Source organism: Rhinatrema bivittatum, chromosome 7 (assembly GCF_901001135.1).
Source record: "Rhinatrema bivittatum chromosome 7, aRhiBiv1.1, whole genome shotgun sequence".
NCBI lineage: Eukaryota > Metazoa > Chordata > Amphibia > Gymnophiona > Rhinatrematidae > Rhinatrema > Rhinatrema bivittatum.
This window is the reverse complement of record NC_042621.1, coordinates 3663326-3686514: the sequence shown is the minus strand read 5'-3', so window position 1 is coordinate 3686514 and position 23189 is coordinate 3663326.

Here is a 23189-nt window from a genome sequence, read left to right as displayed (position 1 = left end):
ACTGTGAATCCAATGGAAACACAATCGATATTGTTTTCCAAAGAATGGTTTACAGCAATTTGCATCTGTCTGCATCCAACGAACTGCAGCGCGATGTATGGCAAAGGTGCAGGGGCCCTCAGGAGCCACCTGGGAGGGGATGTCAGGTTCGCGAAGAGGGGCTGCAGCTGTGGTGGCGCGCCACTCGCGTACAGTCACAGCAATTCTGAAACATGAGACCAGCGCCCAGAAGCTGGGAAAAAAATGTTATATTATAATTATTACCAAAAGTGCACAGAACCTAAAGTAGAGGGCGATAAAGTGACTTGCCGGAGGTCACACGGAGAGCCAGAGGGAAGATCAAAATCCAGGCGCCTTGGGACATGTCTGAATAAAAACCCTTTCTTTGGCTTAGAATTTCCATGCAAAAAAAAAAAAGAAATGCAATGCCTTGAAGCAAAGACGCTATAATGTATTCTAGGCACAATATCAGCCTAATCTGCCCCTGCGATATTCAGGCATGGGGCGTTTTGTTTTTTTCATTATTGGATTTTAGCTCATTCATTGGCTGTCACACCTGAGCATGCACCGGTGTTACAGAAAGCAGAAAGTCGTCCAAAGCAAACCTGGGCAGAAACAAAGCTCATCAGAAAAGGGATAGGAGGTTTCTCCCTCCGCTGGCGAAGGGACCAACAGTGGGAGTGTGGCACAGCCTTGGACGATAAGCAGGTTACCTGAAATAAAACTCTACCCTGCGCAAGGCAGAGGGACTGTCAAGCACGGCCGAGCCAACCTTCCACCCCCTTCCTGCTGCAGCCAGGGAGAGGCCTTGGGTGGCGAGTGCGGTCCAGAGAAAAGAAGCCCTGGCCAGTTGCAGAGAACAAGCGAGGGAGAGCGAGAGTTAGCAGCAAGAGCGGCGCTCAAGCTCGGAGACAGGTGAGTGGCTGCGGCGGGGAGTGCTGCCGGCAGCTTCTCCCACACAATCTCATCCTCTGCCTAATTCATCTTCAGCTGCTGGCGGCTTTAGGATTTTGGTCCCCCTAGGCACTGTCGGTGCTGTCGCCCCCTGCTCTCCCCCTCCCAAGTTTAGACAACACCGAGCAGAAGATCTAAAGCATAGTCCCCTAGTTTCCTGTAGCAGCTCAGGGGTAGATTCGGAAAACATAAATAAATTCTGAAGTAAACATTTCCATCTTTTATCTTGCATTATAAACATAAAATACTTTCCCAGTATAAGTATAATTTGTAGGGATGTGCAGCAGGGACGGATACATTCGATTCAGTATTCGTCGGGACCCAAATCCGTTACATCCATTTTCGGGGGACCCCGATTCGTCCATTAGTTACATATGGGATTTGTTTCCCATTAAAGTTAAAAAAGACCCCATCCCAACCCTTTAAACTTAATTAACTACAACCCCCCACCCTCCTGACCCCCCCCCCCCCAAGACTTGCCAATATTCCCTGGTGGTCCAGCGGGGGTCCTGGAGTGATCTCCTGCACTCGGGCCGTCTGCTGCCAGTATTCAAAATGGCACCGATAGCCTTTGCCCTTACTATGTCACAGAGGCTACCGGTGCTATTGGTCGGCCCCTGTCACATGGTAGGAGCACAAGATGGCGCCGGCCGTCCATTGCAGTGGATGGGGAGAAAATAGAAGAGATGTCCCTACCATGCTCTGGTTCTGCTCCTCCTTGCATTCCCTATTAGGGATGTGCATTTATTTTAAATGAAATAGATAATGGCAATGAAATTGTCTATTTTGTCATGTTTCGGGAGTGCCCCGAAATAAAAAAAAAATGATGAAATTTCGAGGACTTTCGTATTTCATGTTAGTGTGCACTAAATTTTTCTTATTTGCAGGCTTAGTGGGCACAACCTATTTTTCTAATTTCAGAGTTAGTGCACACACTAATAGGACTGAGGTCGCACTAACTAAACTTAGTAAGCACTAACAAAAAATGTTACCAATAAGTAGAGATGTGAGTCGTTTTTAGAATTTGGATCAGGTCGGGCGCTTCCTGAAACATTTCGTTTTCCAGCGGGTCTTTTTTTTTCAGCAATTGTCTACGAAAAAAAAAACCCACCCCAATCCTTCAAATTTACTTAATTACAAACCCCCCCCCCCACCATCCCGATTTCCCCCCCCCCCCCCACAAGACTTACTCTGGTGGTCAAGCGGGGTCCCGGGAGTGATCTCTCCCTCTCAGGCCATCATCTGCCTCTAGTCAAAATGGCACCGGTGGCCCTTTGCCCTTACCATGTGACAGGGGCTACCAGTGCCATTGGTCGGCCCCTGTCACATGGTAGGAGCAATGGACGGCCCACACCATTTCCTAAGGATTAATTACAACCCCCCCCCCCCCCCCACACCATCCCGATCCCCCCCAAGACTTACTGAAAGCCCTGGTGGTCCAGTGGGGGTCCCGGGAGTGATCTTCCACTCTTGGGCCAATTGTCTACGAAAAAAAAACCCACCCCAATCCTTCAAATTTACTTAATTACAACCCCCCCCACCATCCCGATTTCCCCCCCCCCCCCCCACAAGACTTACTCTGGTGGTCCAGCGGGGTCCCGGGAGTGATCTCTCCCTCTCAGGCCATCATCTGCCTCTAGTCAAAATGGCACCGGTGGCCCTTTGCCCTTACCATGTGACAGGGGCTACCAGTGCCATTGGTCGGCCCCTGTCACATGGTAGGAGCAATGGACGGCTGGCGCCATCTTAGGAAATGGTGAGGGCCATCCATTGCTCCTTCCATGTGTCAGGGGCCGACCAATGGCACTGGTAGCCCCTGTCACATGGTAAGGGCAAAGGGCCACCGGTGCCATTTTGATTCCTGGCAAGACCGATGGCCCAAGAGTGGAAGATCACTCCCGGGACCCCCACTGGACCACCAGGGCTTTCAGTAAGTCTTGGGGGGGATCGGGATGGTGGGGGGGGGGGGGGTTGTAATTAAGTAAATTTGAAGGGTTGGGGTGGGTTTGAGGTTTTTTTTTAATAAATGTGCCCCTCCCCCCCACGCTAACCCGAACAAAGAATTTTCCCCGAAGTTCAGGGAAAATCCGTCTCGGGATTCAAGCCTTCCAACCCATGCCGAATTGGACAATTTCTTTGAAATTTTCCAATTTGCAAAAACAAATGCGCATCTCTACCAATAAGTTAAAAAGTGACAGTTGAGGGACAGTTCATTAGCTAGAGGTATGGTTCTGCATTCCCATTGGCTGTCTCCTTACTGTCTCTTTAGAAGGAGATAGTAAGGAGACACTAACATGAAGTTAGTGTGTACTAAGTCCCATTTAGGGCACACTAAGCCTGAAATTAGAAAAACTAGTTAATGCGCACTAACTCCGAAATGAGGGAAACATGAATTAACTACCTCCCAAACCATTATAAAAATGAAATTTGACAGATAGCAACCCAAAACGAAAACAACATGAAAAAAAAAATCAGTGCACATCCCTACGTCCCATACAATCTGATATATATGTATATCTATATCTACACACACACCAACACACACACTTGACACCACTCCCTTCTCTCTCATACACACAAACACTGCCCACCTATCCTTGATCCCCCTCTCTCATATACAGACATAACCCCCCCCCCCAGCAGAAGCCCATCTCATTCCTCAGCGTCTCTTCTCACCCTCTACTGATCTCTACTCAGCCCCTCCTAATCTTTCTTAAATGATCCCCATTTGCTCTGTCTGCTGCAGGCTCTCTCCTCTCCTCTCTCCTTCTCCGGAAGGCAAGGTGCTGGATCAGGAAACAGAGGGCCATTGAGAGAGATTCAGCACAGCTGGAAGGCAGCAAATCCTCAGCAGCCTGCTGCCTGCAGATTTTTGCCTCCTTAGGTACAGGCTTAGCGTGCCTATTGACAAACCCAGGCCCGAGTTAACCCCTGAAGATTTTGTGTATTGATCCAGCATTTAGTCTTGGACGGCAAGTTCCCATCCTGAAGATCTACGGTTTATTTGCCTGGTGGATCTGCTTGATGGACGATGTCTCATTGGGTTTCCTGGCTCTCTTTCCACCACACCTCAGCTTCCAGTCTATTCTGCACCTCCTCCGCAATGCTTACTGCAATTTGTGACCGGGTTGGATTGAATCTGGGGTGCTATGGACCTTCATTCATGATTCCTCTTGTTTTTCTCTATTTAGCCCCTTCTACCTCTGTAGCCCAGCCATCATAGAGACAATGCTGCAGACTGTAGCTCCCTCAAGAAACCAGTATGTATGAATCTCACCCATAGATGTACAATGGCTGGGATTCCCTCTCTTCACCTCTTTCCCCCTCTCCTTGTGATCTCTGATCACTGACTCAGTGAGCAGATGCTGGATCCAGCTCTGCTGCACGGAAGTACACAATAAATACTGGCTCATCTAGGGCAGTGGTCCTTAATCTATTTCTTACGGATCCCCTGACCGGTCTGGTTTTCAGGATATCCACAATGAATATGCATAAGATATTTGTATGCACTGCCTCCATTGTATTTAAATACACATGTATATATCTCATTCATATGAAGAGTGGATATTTTTTGAAGGTGTTAACATGTAGATAAGGGCAAGCCAATCGATATAATTTATCTGGATTTTCAGAAGGCATTTGACAAAGTCCCTATTGAGAGACTATCTTAAGAACATAAGAATGGCTGGGATTCCCTCTCTTCTCCCCTTCCCCTCTCTCCTTGTGATCTCTGATCACTGATTCAGTGAGCAGATTGCTGGGTCCAGCTCTGCTGCAAGGAAGTACACAGTAATATTGGCTCATCTAGGGCAGTGGTCCTTAATCTATTTCTTACTGATCTTATTGTGGATTGTGAACTGGTTAAAAGATAAAACAGAGAATAGGACTAAGTGGTCAGTTTTTCAGTGCAGAAAGGTTAATAGTGGAGCGTCCCAGGGATCTGCACTGGGATCAGTGCTGTTTATCATAAATGATGGGAGCAATCAGTGAGGTACCGTAATTAAAGTTGCAAATGACACAAAATTATTTAAAGCTGTTGAAACTCAAGCAAATTGTGAGGAACTGTAGAAGAACCTTCTGTGACTGGAGGACTGGACGTCTAAGAGACAGATTAAATGTAATGCAAACCGATGCAAAGTGATCCACAGAACAAAATAATCCTAATGGGTTTTGTCTTAAAGAAAGGAGCTTGGAGTCCTTGTGGACAATACATTGAAATGCTCAGCTCATTGTGAGGCAGCGCTCAAAAATACCAAAATGATAGGTATGATTTTATTCTGACCTGGCGAAGAGAGTAATAGCGCCCAAAAGCAAGTCAAGAAATGTGTCGCTGGTCCAATTAAAAGGTATAATCTTTGTTTTTTGTTGTCCTTTGTTTCCATGCAAACAAGTGGACTAACATAATAACGACACTACTTTATACTGCTCTTTGTCAGAAAGAAATGAAGAATAAAATGGAGAGTATCAGAATGCTTCTGACTTGATCCGTGTTGCAACTGCACCTTGGGTATTGTGTGTCGTTCTGGTCATCCCATCTAAAATAAATATATAGTGGAGCTAGAAGAGGTACAAAGAGGAGCAACAAAAATGATTAGGAATGTACGCTTGTTGGAAACAAAATGGAAAATTTTAACAAAATTTCCTGTTTCATTTGGTTTTCAAATGAACACATTTTCATTTGTTTCTCTTTTGCCTTTTTTTTTTTTTTAATAAGGCCATTACCACTACCAAATAAAAATAAAATCCATTGCTAAGCCCCCTGCAATCCTCCCCAGCTACCCCTTTCTTCATGGGGCTGAAATGAAAAGAAATGAACAAGCAACAAAAAAGGAAAGGAAAACAATGTCTATGCACATGTCAATTTGGAAAAACCATAAAGAATGGTATAGCGCTATGTAAGTTCATGGAACCTCATCTTAAATTTTTCAATGATTGAAACTTGAGAATTAATTAGATCAACACATCCTTCTAAGAACTTACAAAGCGCTATACCATTCTTTATGGTTTACACCTAATCATATACCGCTCATCGTCTCCACTTCCTATTAGCAATTTGGAAAAACCACCACTTACCCCTGGAAGTGGGCAACAAGGAATGGATCTACTCTTTGGGATTTGCTGGGTAAGTTCTGGTGGCCTTGAGTGGTCCCGCTCTGAAACAGGATGCTGGGCTCAATAAACCTTTGCTCTGACTCAGCGGGATGTATCTTCTGTCCTTAAGTTCTTAGGATACTGAAAATCAGACTGGTTGGGACATCCCCAAGGACCAGCTGAAGCCCACTGATCTATCCGAGTCCATTTCTGGTGATACCCCATTGTGTTCATGGAACTGTAGCTCTGATTTTCTTAGGGAAAACCAATAAAAAAAATTGGAAGTAGAAATTCACAGGAGGACTGGATCAACGTGTCCTCCACAAATGGAACCAGATAGTAGCCCGGCCTGAGCTCTCTCCAGCCCTGCTTCCCCATCTCTTTGTGATGTGCAGCACTGTACCGTGGCCATGGCCAGATCAGTAGCGAGCGCAAGTGAATTCAATGCCCTCATTTTTTTTATGATGGGTGTGGGCGATTTATTCATGTCAGGTTAAATAAATAAGCAGTATTATTTCTACTACCGATAATATTTTGTATTGATTTTCAGCATCAGAAGGCTGCAGTAATGCATGGAATGAGAGAGGTGGGGCTATTTGAATATTTCTGCCTTCAGTTTGATGTAAACCGATAAGATGTTCCCACTAATATCGGTATATAAAAACCCATAAATAAAATAAGTACATTAGGGGCTCACTTACAATGTTAAGGGGTAAACAGCGCTAATACTGTCATCTTATGTCCAAAGTGGCACTATGGCTTTTAGTACTGCTGAAAACTTTTTTAAATAAAAATATATAGTCCTACCGTATAGCCCTGAATTTCCAGTGGAAGAAAAGGCTCCTAGTATTTTAATAGTAAGAAAATTATTATTTTTTTACTTTAATTTATGCCCTTCCATTGGTAGCTCAAGGTGAGTTACATTCAGGTACGGCAGGTATATCTCTGGCCCTAAGGCAACGGAAGGTAAAGGGATTTGCCCAAGCTCACAAAGAGGGTCAGCAGTATTTGGTTTTCCTGCTGCTCTGACCACTAAGCTACCCCTCCCTCGAAATCGTGAGGGCAGGGCAGATCTCCCCCTCTTCATGCGATGGCCATCCACGTTGGGCTTTGTTGGCAAGCAGGGGGCAAATTTGGTCACATTGCTTTTAAAAAGTTCCTCAGCTCTGGGGGAAAAAACCCCAAAACTTTTTTTCTTCAGTGTTTGCGGGTTGCCTTTAGAAAACTGTCCACCTTGGGAGAGCTTTGTTGGCTTCCTGACTGTCTGTTCCCGCAGTGGGAAAATATCTTTTTCCCACCAAGCTCCAACCAGCAGGGCTGAGGCCACTGCCAGCATTATTTTTAGCTTTGGCATCAAATCCGGCCTTTTCTAAGTCGCACCTGAATTGCAATGTGAGCCATTATGTTATGGCAGGATTGCAAATACATCCAGTGGTAAGATTTGCGCCGGCATGCACCGCGCTGCAGGATCTCTACATAAATCCCTAAAGTTGCACGAAGCATCCCAGAGCATCCCCTCCCTTCCCGTGTGTCAATCCTTCTCTCTTCCTCTCACTCCCAAGCACCAAAGTCATAACTTCCAAGGGGGCACTCTGCACTTCCCTTCCGGGTTCAAGCATCCTGAATCCCACTGATCATGCACGGGGCGTAGGTGGCGATGGCGGTAAGTTCCTTGCCCGTTTTTGGTGGCCATCGTGGCCGTGACATTCTCGGCAGGATGCCGAGGCAGTTTTGCTGTTGCTTTGGGCTGCTCACAGCACACAGTCCCCCCTGGTGAGCTCCCATCCAGGTATTAGGCAGACCCAACCCTGCTTAACTTCCAGGATCTGACAAGTTTGGCTTCAGGCGCACCTCAGGGGGGGAGGGGACTACGAATTTTTCCCATAGAAACAAAGGACATTACTAAGGTTTCTCCCCCCCGCCTCTGTCTATGGGGGAATAAACCTAGTAAATAAGACCACAAATGAAGCAAACCCATTTAGTACATCGGGCCTTCTCCAATACGTGTTTCTGTCATTTTATTTATTTTATTTATTTAGAGTTTTTATATACCGGCAATCATGAAAACATATCTTGCTGGTTTACATAGAATGGGGGTGCAATAAAATACTTTGTTTATCTTCTGTTTAAGCTACTACAGCCCACAGGTCAATACTGAAAGGATTTGTTCAGGTAACTTTTAAATCCCCGAGATTTCAGTTTCCCACCACACACTGACTGGCACAGGTTTACCTGGGTAGAACGAGACAGAGTGGGTGCGTTCTGAGGGGTCAGTGCCCACCTTTAGTACTATCTGAATAAATTTAGGCAGGTGAGTCCAATCGGGTAAATCACAGCCTCAGGTTACCCAGACAGCTACATTCAGAGGCAGATTAGCCAGTTAAGTCTGGCTGAATACCCCAGCTAAAAAGCCAGAAAACTTCACAATCACCGTATGGCTCAGTACGTGCAGTTAGATGCATTATTACACTCAGTATAAACACGCCTTGTGCTTTTAAGCTTCATGGTTTATAAGCCTTTCCGAGTGGTCATAATAAGGATTTGAAATCCACTGTACATGGGCCTTTTTATGCCTATCTCAGATGTCTTTGTGGGTAAAATGCATCAGTTCTTAGTTCACAGTTTGAAGACAACAGGTTCGGGGTCTCAAAAGGTTATACAGTGGACAACCTCTGTTGCCAGGTTCCATCCTGAGCAGTGAAGCCTTCTTACCAAATCTCTGTACCCTTTGAAGATATATTGACCGGTTTGCAAAATTGTCATCTTCTATAATTTATATCCATTTTAATGGTTTGAATTGTCCTTGGGCTTGGTTCAACATCCGTTTCAAACATCCGTTTGGTACCACAGGACCTTGGTTCCCCCCACCCCACCCCCCACACTCCAAAAACAAACATAAGAACATAAGAAACTGCCATATTAGGTCAGACCAAGGGTCCATCAAGCCCAGCATCCTGTTTCCAACAGTGGCCAATCCAGGGCACAAGTACCTGGCAAGTACCACAACTAGAAAAGATGTGAAAGATTCGGTCTTTTGTTGGAATGCAGTATAGGGATGAGGAAATGTCACCTTCCACGGAAAAAAGTATAGAGCTCTCGGCATGAGCTTAGCATTGAGGCTGAGATCAAGAAAACATCTGATTTAACAGAGAGAGATTTAAGAAAGCATAAAACATTGTCAAACAATGCTTATTAAAAGCCTTCTGTTGGGTTTTGTCCTTCAAAGGGTCACCATTTTCTGACTCAAGTGCTGAATATTCTGTCACTGATCTGATGAGTGCAAACATCTAAGCTGAAACCCTGCCCTCTGGCATTTGCCATACTCGTGCACCACTTAGTGTAGACAATAATGGCTTGTCTGTTGGGTGACAGATTCGGAAGCTCCCTTAAGAAATTTATTTATTTATTTATTTATTTAAACACTTTTATATACCGTCGTTAAGTTATATACCATCACAACGGTTTACAAACAGGCACATATAAAATAAATCTGTGGGAAGCCAGTAGCATGCTGCAGAGCAGATGGGTTTCCCCCTCCAAAGATATAATTAAGCCTCAACATCAAGGACCAAAGCTCAAATCAGCCTGATGTCAGCAATGAAGGTTCACACACGGGAGATGTGGGTTCAGACCCCAGACTGGTTTCTGCTCCTGGAGCTGGGCCAGGGTTGGGAATACTGTGGAGGCAACGTTCACAGCCCCTGTGGAGAGGGGATTGGCAGTCATCACACACCAGTGGCACCTACTGGCCGGGCTCATTCCCAAAGAGAGCTGCAGTCTGTGGTCCATGGTTATGGTCCAGCTAGACGAGAAGAGGGATAAAAATGAGGACATCATTATGTAGAGTCCAGATAAGCTGGAAACCAAAGCAGCAGGAGGAAAACTCCTGAGTCAAACACCCCCCACCATCACCACCATCGCTTAAAACAAATTCAGTCCTGGTAGTCTGGCCAGAAAACCACTTAATGGTGTTGCAGTTACTGAGATGTGCATAGATCCCTCAGACAGGATACAAACCTTTGGTCTTCTATCTCCAAGTATTTTTGCTGTTATTTATAATATCCACATCTTTGAACCATACTCACAACCAAGTGTATGTTATTTAAGCAGACTTCTCTTAGGAGTGTGCACATTCTCTCCTCTTCCACGCGCTGTGATTTAGAAGAACCTAGCTCTTTAGCACCTCACCCTGCTGCCACTGGTTGGTTAGTAGGGGTGTGCATTCGTTTGCATCGAAATAGAAAATAAAGATGATATTTCCTATTTCGTTGCATTTCGGGGGGGGGGGGGGGCTGATGAAACGATAGGAAAACCCATGAAAATGTGTGTGGTTTTCTTATCGTTTTTTTTGGGGAGGGGGGAGAAAGGGCACATTAAAACAAAAAAAACCCAAACCCACCCCCAACCCTTCAAATTTAATTAATTGCAACCCCCTCCCTCCTGACCCTCCAAAACTGGCCCGACCCCCCCAAGAATTACTCAAAGTCCCTGGTGGTCCAGCGGGGGTCCCGGGAGTGATCTCCCCCTCTTGGGCCATTGGCTGCCAGTAATCAAAATGGCGCCAGTGGCTCTTTGCCCTTACCATGTGACAGGGGCTACCAGTGCCATTGGTCGGCCCCTGTCACATGATAGGAGCAATGGATGGCCAACGCCATTTTTTAAGATGACGCCGGCCATCCATTGCTCCTACCATGTGACAGAGGCCAGCCAATGGCACCGATAGCCCCTGTCACATGGTAAGGGCAAAGGGCCACCGGTGCCATTTTGATTACTGGCAGCCAATGGCCCAAGAGGGGGAGATCACTCCCGGGACCCCCGCTGGACCACCAGGGACTTTTGGCAACTTTTGGGGGGGTCGGGAGGGTGGGAGTTTGTAATTAATTACATATTAAGGGTTGGGGCAGGGTTTGTTTTTTTTGTTTTGGGGGTAGCCGAAAAAAATCGGCCCGAACCGTGGGAAAACAAAATTTCCTGCGGCGGGCCGATAACGAAAGCTGAACCAAAAGGTTTGGCCAAATCACATCTCTATTGGTTAATGTCCAACTGCATTTGAATTCAAACTGTGAAGGAAGCAAAGGACATGGGTTAGAAGGCATCTATAGCTGAGTTATAAATCTTTGGGGAAAGCAGCTGCTTGTGCCTGCTTTCTTGGCCTTTCTTTTCCTGGCCTAGCCCTTTAAACGTAAATTTTAAAAGGAGCGTGCGAATGTCCATAAATGCGCTTATGGTATAGCACATCGCAAGCAGCTTGCGCATATGCACGCAAGCTTTGAAAAATACGCGCATGTTTCAGCCATGAGTTGCACGCATCTCTTATGCACAGTACGCTGACTTGCACGCTGAGCACAAGCAATGCACAAGCACAGACATTAGGAGAGCTATTAATGAACAATGCATAGAGAAGGCATAAATGAGGGACAGTTGCAGGACTGATGTCAATGCAGCAGGATATTCCCGCAGCTGCATGACTATTGAAGTTGAGTGTCAAGGTTCTTCATGGAAGTGAAATGTGGTTACAGCAATCATTGTCAAAGAAATAAGGGAATAGCTAGTTTCCAATTCAGAGAATACACAAAAACTAACCATAAGAACTGTCTACAGTTATCATATAAGGTAAATCTGTTAAAATACCTTTAAACTAGTGCAGATATAGATCTTGTCAAAGTCGCAATCGCATATGAAATTTCCGCCTTTATTGTACAGCTTATTATGGGCTCATGATGTCTTCATGTTATTGTATAAGCTTCTCAAATTCAAGTATTACTTTGACATTTAAACCACGATCGCGGCTGCAGTAAGATTCATATCTATAGCAGGACATTTAAAGCGCGATTGCGACTTTGACAAGATCTATATCTGCACTAGTTTAAATCGCAGTAAAAAAATCCAAGTTCATGACATTGGTCAGAACAATTGATTTAAATTGTACAAAAAGAAATTGCAGTCAAACTTGAAGCAAACTTAGCTTATGTCGAAATAAATATCTAAGAACATTTTAATAATAAAAAAGATTAAGAGACATTACAGACCGGTGATTGATCCTACTGGCTAGATAATAAGAGAACACGTTAACTTCTCTTTTTCGCCAGATCTGAGGTTTGTGTCTCTTGACAAAAAATTAAAAAATTAAAAGAATAAAAAATCAAAAAAGTTTGAAAAAAGATAAAAAAGATTTTTCATGAATATTTGCATACCGGAATTTCAATAAAGGTATTTTAACAGATTTACCTTATATGATAACTGTAGACAGTTCTTATGGTTAGTTTTTGTTTACAGCAATCATTGTCACATACCAGTAGGGAGGTCCCATTAGTACCTACAGAGCATCTCATGCTAAGACTTCCCATTTCTTTCATATAGACAGAGGACCTGAAGAAGAAGAAGACCCAGTGGCTGCACCTCAAGAAGAGGAGGTGGCTAGAGTGGTTGCATGCTGAGGGACCTGGGCCTGGTGGTAAGTGAATCTTCCATGCTGATGGGCAATGTTCTTACCTAGATTACATGTTTTTCCACATTTATGTACACTTCATTCTGACCCTGCTTTTGTTTTAACATGCTCCAGAACCTGAAGAAGATGAAGGAGGACCAGCAGCAGCCACGTGGGGGGGGGATTCCCCCCCCCCAGCCATGGAACATCAGGAAATGCAACCACCTCGAGCTAAACAGGCGCACCCCGGGCCTCTACCTATTCCTCCACAAGTAGGGTCTCCTTCCTGTTTTGCCCAGGGAGTTAGGAACATGGGGACACAAATGGGCCAGCCTTTGCTGTCCCAGGCAGGCTTCCATGGCCCTCTGTGCCCCCCCTCATGTGAGCAGCCCAGAGGCTCATCATCGGGAACACATTCTCCCGATGTTGAGCCTCTAACTAAGGGTGAATTTAGGGCCGAATTTAGAACTTACGTGAAGTGGGTATGAGAGGAGCTGAGGACTATGCATGCCTCTTGCACCTTCTTGCTGTTATGTTTTGGTATGGATGTGAACCCTGGGCCGAGGTAAGAGATGTCTCCGCCCACAGGGAGGAGCCCTGTGGGCCTCACCACCGGTAGGTGTGGCCTCAGTAGCTAGGACACAGCTGTAAGATAGACTTTATTATGGAGGAGAGAGAGAGCATAACCCGTGGAGCGGGGAATGCAGTTAAAGGTGCAGTTCTTGAGCAGAACCTGTGGAGCGGATAATGCAGTCAAAGTACAGTTCTTGAGCTGAGGGTATTCCCAGGGTGATACTTCAGATGTGTCGATCCGGTAGTGGCCCGTAGAGCGGGGTACGCCAGACAGTTTTTCTCAGTAGTGTAGCAAATACCTCAGGTGTGCAGATCTGGTAGTGGCCCGCAGCGCGGGGTACACCGAAGATGACTGTACGGTGATGATGGTGTTGAGGTAGTCTGAGGTCCTGGAGCTCAGAAGGTACTTGAGGATGAAGAACCAATATCCTGCAGCACAGGACGACTGAGGGGGGATATGATAGAGGTGTTTAAAATCATGAGAGGTCTAGAACGGGTAGATGTGAATCGGTTATTTACTCTTTCGGATAGTAGAAAGACTAGGGGGCACTCCATGAAGTTAGCATGGGGCACATTTAAAACTAATCGGAGAAAGTTCTTTTTTACTCAATGCACAATTAAACTCTGGAATTTGTTACCAGAGGATGTGGTTAGTGCAGTTAGTGTAGCTGTGTTTAAAAAAGGATTGGATACGTCCTTGGAGAAGTCCATTACCTGCTATTAAGTTCACTTAGAGAATAGCCACTGCCATTAGCAATGGTTACATGGAATAGACTTAGTTTTTGGGTACTTGCCAGGTTCTTATGGCCTGGATTGGCCACTGTTGGAAACAGGATGCTGGGCTTGATGGACCCTTGGTCTGACCTAGTACGGCATTTTCTTATGTTCTTATGTTCTTAGGGTAGGGTGTAGCGAATCTTGCTTGTGAGGACGCGGTAGTGGCCCGAGGCACGGGGTACACTGCGGGGAATTCCAGCAAGGCTTGGCAGAGATGAAGCAAAGTGGAACTCACGAGGAATGGTTCCCAGAGATAAAGGCAGGAAGGCCCTCCAAGGAGTGGATAGCCTAGGAACGCGGAAGAGCCCCCGAGGAGCAGGTACTCAGAGCGTTCACACACCGAGACAGGAACAGGAACAGGAAGTCCAAGGAGAAGCGGATTCAGCAACGAGAAGAACTCCTTGCTAACTCGTAGGAGCATTGGCCCAGTCTAAGTACAGGTAGCGAGATGACGTCATGCGGAGGGGATGCCCCCGAGGTTCCCGCCATGACGTGTACATAGGTGGCCCATGCGAGCGCCTAAGTGACTCCAGAAGCAAGATGGCGGTCAGCAGAGCCCACACCATCCCGGGAACACCAGGGAAATCAGCGGTGACTGGCGGAGGCCGCCATTCTTCCGAGAATTGATGGTGCAGCGAAAAAAGAGGTGAGCATGAGAGGTTGCAGCCGTCTGCGACCGACGGGCGCAACACTTGCATGGGGGCAGCTGTAACGATCCTGGGAAATCTCATGCCCTTCTCCTGAGCATCCTCCCTCATCCCTACCTCCCTAACTTCCTGAGGGGTTTTTTTTGTATATATTTTTTATCCCTAATGCTCCTCTCCCCAACCTTTTTTTTAATATATATTTGTGCTTATTGTAAATATTTTACATATTTTATTCTAAGTAAAAAGTTTAACATTTCAAATGGTGTGTTTATTGTATATGTAGTGACAGAAGGGGAGGGAAAGGGGGGAGAGAAAGAGGGGGGGAAGGGGGAGTACTTAGGAAAATCCCCCTGCAAAACCAAAATGAGAGTTGCAGTTTTACAATTGTAGACATCTATTATGAGTTCAGTCCAAGAGGGTGGGTGCCTACAGGAAGAGTTTCAGACATGCAGTCAACTCTGTGTTCCACCATAGCCGTAGCATTGAGGAGCTGACGCATAAGTGGCAGGACCTGAGGAGGCAGGTCAAGCAGAAGGGACAAGGCAGCCACATCAGCTTCACCCCATCTGAGCAGCTGGTGCTGAGTACCTCATCTGAAGCAGCTGTGGGTGGAGCTGGGCAGTTAGACACCATGCAACGTCTACGGCAGGAAGGTGAGCAGCCCCTTGACGGTGATTTCAGGCCTGCATGATGTGGTGAGGCAGGAAGCAGAGGCCCTCTGTGATACCATCAAGGAGGAAGCTCAAGGCCTCCGTGATACCATCAGGGAAGAAGGGCAGGGGATTCAGCAGGCAGTGTGGGATCTTTGCTGGGCAACAGATGACCAAACTGCAGTGTGGAAGGAGATGCTGCAGAGGATGCCCCCCTTGCAGTTGCAGCCACCAGTGGCTCCATGGCCTTTCATGGTGCCCTGGATGCAGTACCCTTCACCTTATGGGCCACCATACCCATGGATGGCACCTGCCCGTGTTGAAGATCCCACTGTGCCCCAGGCACCTGCACCTCAGCCTGCACCAGGCTTTCCCTGGATGGCATCACCACCGCTGCTTGCACCACCGGTCATGCTTCTGCCACCACCACAGCCACTCCTGCCTCCAGCTGTACCTTCCTGCAGCCATGAACTTGAACTGCCACAACCTCCTTTGCCCTCTGAGGGCAGCATGAGCAGTGGCAGGAGTCCACTGCACAGGATCTCCAGGTTGGGGCAGCCTAAGCTTCTTGAAGCCAGAAAAAGAGCCAGGCCAAGGAAGTGATGCTTGGCCTGGCTGCACTTTATTTTGCTGCACTTTTTTGTAAATAAATGCAGTATCACCTTCTGAAATGCCTTTCAGTGAGAGTGCTCCTTTGTTGTGTAGCCTGTGACTCAAGGGATGTATTTCCTGCAATTCATCCTGAGTCAGATGCTCTTCCTCCTCCTCATCTTGATGGCCCTTCTCCGGAGAAGGCACGTGTCTGTTTAGTGCAAGGTAATGTAGCATACAGCAGGCTAGACAGATCTCACACACTTTAGGGGGGCTGTAAAGAATGCATCCTCTGTTGTGCTGGTGGTGGACCCTTGGCCCTAGGTGGGGTTGATGCTACCCTCAAGGCAAGCCCTAAGGGTCCCCACCATCGGGAAGCGGTGCAGACCAGGAGATTGAGGCCGACTGGAGCTTCACCAATACCAGCCCTCGTTCCCCGCAGGTTGAATCCTTGGGTGCCTGGGCCGGCTGGTCTTAGGCGGGCCTCCATGTGACGACTCCCAGCAGGTGGTAGCAAGGGTGCACCAGGGACCAGCAGAGGAGACAGAGAACCAGGGAAGGTCCAGATGAGGCAGGACTCCGAAGACCTGGACACCAAAGGAACAGCGTAGGACAGGAGGCGTCCAGATAATAGAAAGCGAAAGCCTAAAAGGCCAAGTCCATAGGAAACTGAAGAGTGGTGATAGGCAAGCTGAAGTCTGGGCAGGCGGCAAACAGGCAAGGTACGTGGAAGCAGAGCAAGGGTCAGAGCCAGGAGATCGATACAAGCATAGTCCAACGAAGCAGGGGTCAAAGCCAGAGAGTCAGTCCAAGCGGAGTCCAACGAAGCAGGGGTCAAAGCCAGAGAGTCATTCCAAATGGAGTCCAAAGAAGAAGGGGTCAAAGCCAGAGAGTCAGTCCAAGCGGAGTCCAACGAAGCAGGGGTCAAAGCCAGAGAGTCATTCCAAACGGAGTCCAACGAAGCAGGGGTCAAAGCCAGAGAGTCAGTCCAAGCGGAGTCCAACGAAGCAGGGGTCAAAGCCAGAGAGTCATTCCAAACGGAGTCCAAAGAAGAAGGGGTCAAAGCCAGAGAGTCAGTCCAAGCGGAGTCCAACGAAGCAGGGGTCAAAGCCAGAGAGTCATTCCAAACGGAGTCCAACGAAGCAGGGGTCAAAGCCAGAGAGTCAGTCCAAGCGGAGTCCAACGAAGCAGGGGTCAAAGCCAGAGAGTCATTCCAAACGGAGTCCAAAGAAGAAGGGGTCAAAGCCAGAGAGTCAGTCCAAGCGGAGTCCAACGAAGCAGGGGTCAAAGCCAGAGAGTCATTCCAAACGGAGTCCAAAGAAGAAGGGGTCAAAGCCAGAGAGTCAGTCCAAGCGGAGTTCAATGAAGCAGGGGTGAAAGCCAGAGAGTCATTCCAAACGGAGTCCAACGAAGCAGGGGTCAAGCCAGAGAGTCAGTCCAAGCGGAGTTCAATGAAGCAGGGGTGAAAGCCAGAGAGTCATTCCAAACGGAGTCCAACGAAGCAGGGGTCAAAGCCAGAGAGTCAGTCCAAGCGGAGTCCAACGAAGCAGGGGTCAAAGCCAGAGAGTCATTCCAAACGGAGTCCAAAGAAGAAGGGGTCAAAGCCAGAGAGTCAGTCCAAGCGGAGTTCAATGAAGCAGGGGTCAAAGCCAGAGAGTCAGTCCAAGCGGAGTCCAACGAAGTAGGGGTCAAAGCCAGAGAGTCAGTCCAAGCGGAGTTCAATGAAGCAGGGGTGAAAGCCAGAGAGTCAGTCCAAGCGGAGTCCAACGAAGCAGGGGTCAAAGCCAGAGAGTCAGTCCAAGCGGAGTCCAACGAAGCAGGGGTCAAAGCCAGAGAGTCAGTCCAAGCGGAGTCCAACGAAGCAGGGGTCAAAGCCAGAGAGTCATTCCAAATGGAGTCCAAAGAAGAAGGGGTCAAAGCCAGAGAGTCAGTCCAAGCGGAGTCCAATGAAGCAGGGGTCAAAGCCAGAGAGTCATTCCAAACGGAGTCCAAAGAAGAAGGGGTCAAAGCCAGAGAGTCAGTCCAAGCGGAGTCTAACGAAGCAGGGGTCAAAGCCAGAGAGTCATTCCAAACGGAGTCCAAAGAAGAAGGGGTCAAAGCCAGAGAGTCATTCCAAACGGAGTCCAAAGAAGAAGGGGTCAAAGCCAGAGAGTCAGTCCAAGCGGAGTTCAATGAAGCAGGGGTGAAAGCCAGAGAGTCAGTCCGAGGGGACAAGGAGAAGACGAAGGAGCAACAAGTTCAGGAACCAGGAACTGGAGTCAGGAAGGACGACAGGAACAGGAACCAGGAACAAAGACAGGAACCAGGAATGATAGACAACAAGCACACGAGCAATCGTGGAGACCTGTTGCCAAGGCAGGGAACAAGTGGCTGGGCCCTGCCTTTTATACAGAGGCCCAGTGATGTCATCATCCGGGGCTGCGGGCTATTTTCCCCGCCGTGGCCCCTTTAAAAATCGGGGCGTTGAGCCAGGTCCCTGAGGAATCAGGATGGCGGCATCACTCCAAGGCCCGCGTGGGGAGGCCCGCCGGGCACTGGAAAGAGCCACACAGGAGTCAGTAGTGGCAGAGGAGGTTGCAGGCACTCGGGGGGACGGAAACGGCTGCCCACCGCCGGGAGCGAAGGTGAACCGGAGCTTGCAGCTGAGATCCTGGGGTAAGTAGGCCCGGGCGTGGGCCTACTGCGGCCGGGACACGTAACATCCTCCAGATCTGTCCAGACAGCGGAAGCGAGATTTCAGTAAGCCAAAGGTTCTCTCCAAGACAGCCCTGGTCTTATGGTGTGCCCTGTTGTAGTGACACTCAGCTGCAGTTGCTGGGGTGGCAATGGGGATCATAAGCCAGGTTTTCAGTGGATAGCCTCTGTCACCTGTAGAGGAAGACACAGAAAATCAGGGTTACATATACTTTCTGGGTTTCATAGTGGCCCAGCTCACAGGGCTAGTTTAGAGGAGTCCTGCAGTGGCACCCTAAATATAAGGGAAATGGGTGCGTGTTAGAAGTAGTGGTTAACTTACTACCTAGAAGCCATCCCCCAGTGATGTGTCCTTGCTGGAAGTGGACATGAATTCTTGATTGTGAGAGAATGCAGGCATCGTGAGTGGACCTGGAAAGCGGGACACCACATTCGTGATGAGGCCCTTGACGTTGCAGACCACTTGCATGTTTAGGGAGTGGAATCCCTTGCAGTTGCGGTACACAGCCTCGTCTCCTCCTGGTGCCGACAGGAAGCATGCAGTTTGATAGAAATCAGTCATTATTTGGTGGTGTTCCTGTCTTCTGGAGGGAAAGGAGATAAAGAGTTGTATTTTTCTGAGCAAGGCAGCCAGGACCTGCTCTAGACACCTTGAGATGACAGACTGAGTGATTCCAGATGTGATTCCTAGAGGGGTTTGGAAGGTGCCGGTAGCAGAAAAGGCCAGGGCGGTAGTGACCTTGACGTGTACTGGCAAGGCATGGCCCCTTTGGGTGGTAGGTTGCAGTTTAGGCTCTAACATTTGGCAGAGGTACAGTATGGTTTCCTTGATAAATCTGAACCTGCGCATTACTTCCTCCTCAGACAGATCCAGAAACTGTGTCTGAGCCCTGTAAACTCTGTGTAAGGGGTACCTCCTCCTCTGCATTCTTCTTCTCCTCTTTCTCTTCTGAGCCGTATAGATCTGAGTTCCCATGCAGCTACTGTAATCATAATGTTGAAAAGAAACACAAATTCTGAATATCCTCCTCAATAGCTGTTGGTACAACACTTATGTCTCACCTCCTGTTCCTGTCTCTTCCTTATGTTATACTAAAATCACCAGTGCATACATGAAAATATTTTCCAGGCCTTAGTTCTTTCCTTCAGCTCAGAGACAATATGCAGTGCTTGAAATACTGTAAAAAATTAAAACCCAGAAATTCTTATTAAAGATAACATGGTTTGTTCAAGTATAGATTTAAATGAATATTTTCACATGATGACTGCATTAAATTCAGAGGTTAGCCACTTTTGAACCCTGTTTCTGAGATATGCAATGGTTTTAAGAAGTGTACATACTCTGTAGATTAGGGTAAATTTTCAAAGGCTTAGGATCTTGTGGGTAAAATGACTGAATCTACATAAGCAGGGTAGCATTTTCACAAGGCGAGTAATTTAGCCTTCAGGAAAACAAGGCATCCCAAGGGGAGGGAATATGGAAAGGGGAAAGGGATGGTAATTCAGTTGGAGGAGAAACTATGTGTGCACGTTAAGATGATGATAACTTTCAGACAGGCGCATTGGTGCATACATACATGTGTGTGTCGGCACGCACCCAGACATGCAGCAATTTTATAACATACATGCACATACGTGCAGTGTTATAAAATAGCCTAGGCACATGTATATGTGCACCTAAGTTTAAGGTTGTACATGCCCAGCAGTGTAAGCCGGTTTATGAACGCACAAGTGAGAGTATTTTATAACCGCTGTACATCCAGTTGATGACCAGTTTCACCAGTTCATCCACCAGTTAGGCCTTCCAACCCCCCCCCCCCCCCCCCCAGGTTTGTTAGCCTGCACTCTCCCCAGTTAACTCAGACCCCTTCGAACACTTCCTAGATGCCTGGAATTGTTTTTATTGAAACCTGCACCTCCTGAATAAAGTTACGCGACACTGGAACTGGATGAGCGTCCAGGCGCATAGCTTCTTGAACACGTATCTCGTGGCCATGCCCAGCGCATGCCTTGCTCCTTTTCTGTCTGATGGGAATATTCACGCATTGGTGCTTGTGTGCGCATCTGGCCGCCTTATAAAATCGAGCGGGCATGGGAAAGTGCCAGTCGCGTGCCCACCTTCTGATTTCCGCGTGCATCCAGCTATTCCCCTTTGAAATGTGAAAAATGTGCACGTATAGACAATGTGCGCACTTTACACTCTTGTTTGAGGTGACTTAAAGTGCATGCATGTGCTATTTATCTGCACAGCAGCCCAGTTATCAAACACAAACCATGAAGACAATTTGTGTTTCAATATCAGGCTGGAGTACGTGAACTGAAAAGTACATCTAGACTTTGTGAGTTGTGCATGGGAAGAGAAATTTGTTTTGCTTTCCATTGGATTTTTTATTTTATTGGTTTTTGAAAAGTATATCTTTTTTTTTCGTTTCAATTTCAGCATGCACTGTTTTTTACCATACATACTATTTTTTTTTAATAACGCTCACACTTTCAGGTGAATTTTCAAAGGAGTTAAGCGTGTAAATGTAAATCCACTATAACAGCAATTTTCAACAGATATTTACATGTGAAATGTGCACTTACATGGATAAATCCTATTCACAATTCAATGGCACATATTGTATCAATTTTCAAAAGCCCACGTACATGGGTAAAGTGCATTTACATGTGTAAAACCCACTTCTAAGCCCAGTGTGTATTTTTGCATATAAATGGATCAAACTGTTTTGGCATGGGCTAAAATAAATGAACAACATAATTTTTTTGGGTGCTTTTGTTGCTTTGGATGGAAAATTATACAAAATGATATAACAAACATCATTGATTTCATATTGTTTTAAAATGACAGCATCCAGTATTTTGGTTGGTATGTGCTTATTGAAAATATACCTTTCCTTGGTATCAGATTTAGCCTCATCAGTGACAGTAAATAAGAGAAAGTCATTTCTCAGAGCCGTGAAAGTGATGTGAGGTGCTATTTACAAAGGAGGAAGGAGGTGTGAGGTGCAACCATAATGTCGCCTTATTATTAATAAGCAGCCACTTTACCTGCTTTTGAAACAAGAGGAGTAACCTAGTGATTAGAGCAGCAGGCTACAAAACCAGGGAAGCAAGGGTTCAAATCCCACTGCTGCTCCCTGTGACCTTGGACAAGTCACATCACCCTCTGTTGCCTTAAGTACAAGCTTACAGGTGAATTTTAAAAACCCTGCATGTGCCAAAACTGGGAGATACACAACTATCTTTGGCCGGCACATGCCAAGCAGATTTTAAAAGCCACCCGAGTACATGCGTATCGCCCACTACACGGACTAAGGGGTAGATTTTCAAAGGGTTACGAGCGTAATATACACGTGTAACCCTTTAAAAACCCTCCTGCGCGCGCTGAGCCTATTTTGCATAGGTTCGGAGGCGCGCGCAAGCCCCGGCACGCACGTATGTCCCGGGGCTTTGAAAAGGGGGCGAGGGTGTGGCGCAGCTCCGGGGGCAGTCCGGGGGTGGGACTGAGGCCTCCGGCACAGCGGCTGTGCTGGGGAATGGAGTGCCGGCAGCTGGCCAGCGCGCGCAAGATACGCCTGCCAGAGGCGCGTGAAAGGTGCACAAGTGTGCACCCCCTTGCACACACCGACCCTTGGATTTTATAACATGCGCGCAGCAGCGCACGCATGTTATAAAATCGGGTGTACATTTGTGCGCGCCAGGTAGCGTGCACAAATGTACCCCGCACGCGCTGGTTTAAAAATCTGCCCCTAGACGTTTTTCTCAGAAAAAAAGGAGCACGGGCGTTCCTGGATTTCTCAGTGAAACCAGTGCATAAAGACTTATGCAAGCACGTGCACACCAGGGTCCCCTATTGCGTAACTTTACTTCTGCTATGGATGGCATGTAAGTCCTAAAACAAAAACAAGTAAAGAGGTGAGTGGGGTTTTAAGGGTCAGGTAAAAGGGAGACTATTTAACTCGGGAGGTTAGGAAGTTCTATCCCTTACCTGGACGAATTGAGAATGGACAATTGCGTCAGGCATGCATTCCTTATAAAATTCCCCATCTTATGCGTTAGAGGCGGCATTTGCATGCACATGCACACGTCCATTATAAATGTGCACACATGTACGCACTTTCAGCCTATTTTATAACAGGCATGTGCATACACGAGTATGTTATAAAATAACCACGTCCATTTGCACAAGCCAGCATATGTGCACACATGTGTGCTCGCGGAGATGCTTTTAAAATTTACCTTTTAGATTTTAAGCCCTCTGGGAATAGGGAAATACCTACAGTACCTGAATGTAGTCCACTGAAGTGCCAAAAAGCAGAATATAAATAAATAAAATACATGGTTTTATCAAAAGTAGCCAAAACCCATCCTGATGCTTTTACATCCTGTCCTCTTCTAAACCTGGGTTCTGGTTGGGCTGGAATGTGTTGGGACCAGGTTGGTCTGGTTGATGCATAGATGAAGGGGTGATGCTGGTTTCCTTTGAGCATATTTTTTGTTTGTTTTTTAATGTTTATTTTGTTTTATGATTTACTTGTTTTGCATGATGTTGATGTTGTATATTTTTGGTGCATGCTTTTCCCTCACTTTGGGTGGTCTTCCAATCACGAAAGCCATAACAAATTATTTTAAATAATTAATGTCACTTTGAATGTTGTTTCAGACTGTCTGATCATCTACTCACCTTCATTTTTTTCCTGGGTATTATGTTGCAAAACAATGGATGAAAACTGAGAAGAGAAAATAGTAATTTATTGGAAAATCCCTTGTACAATGGCAAAA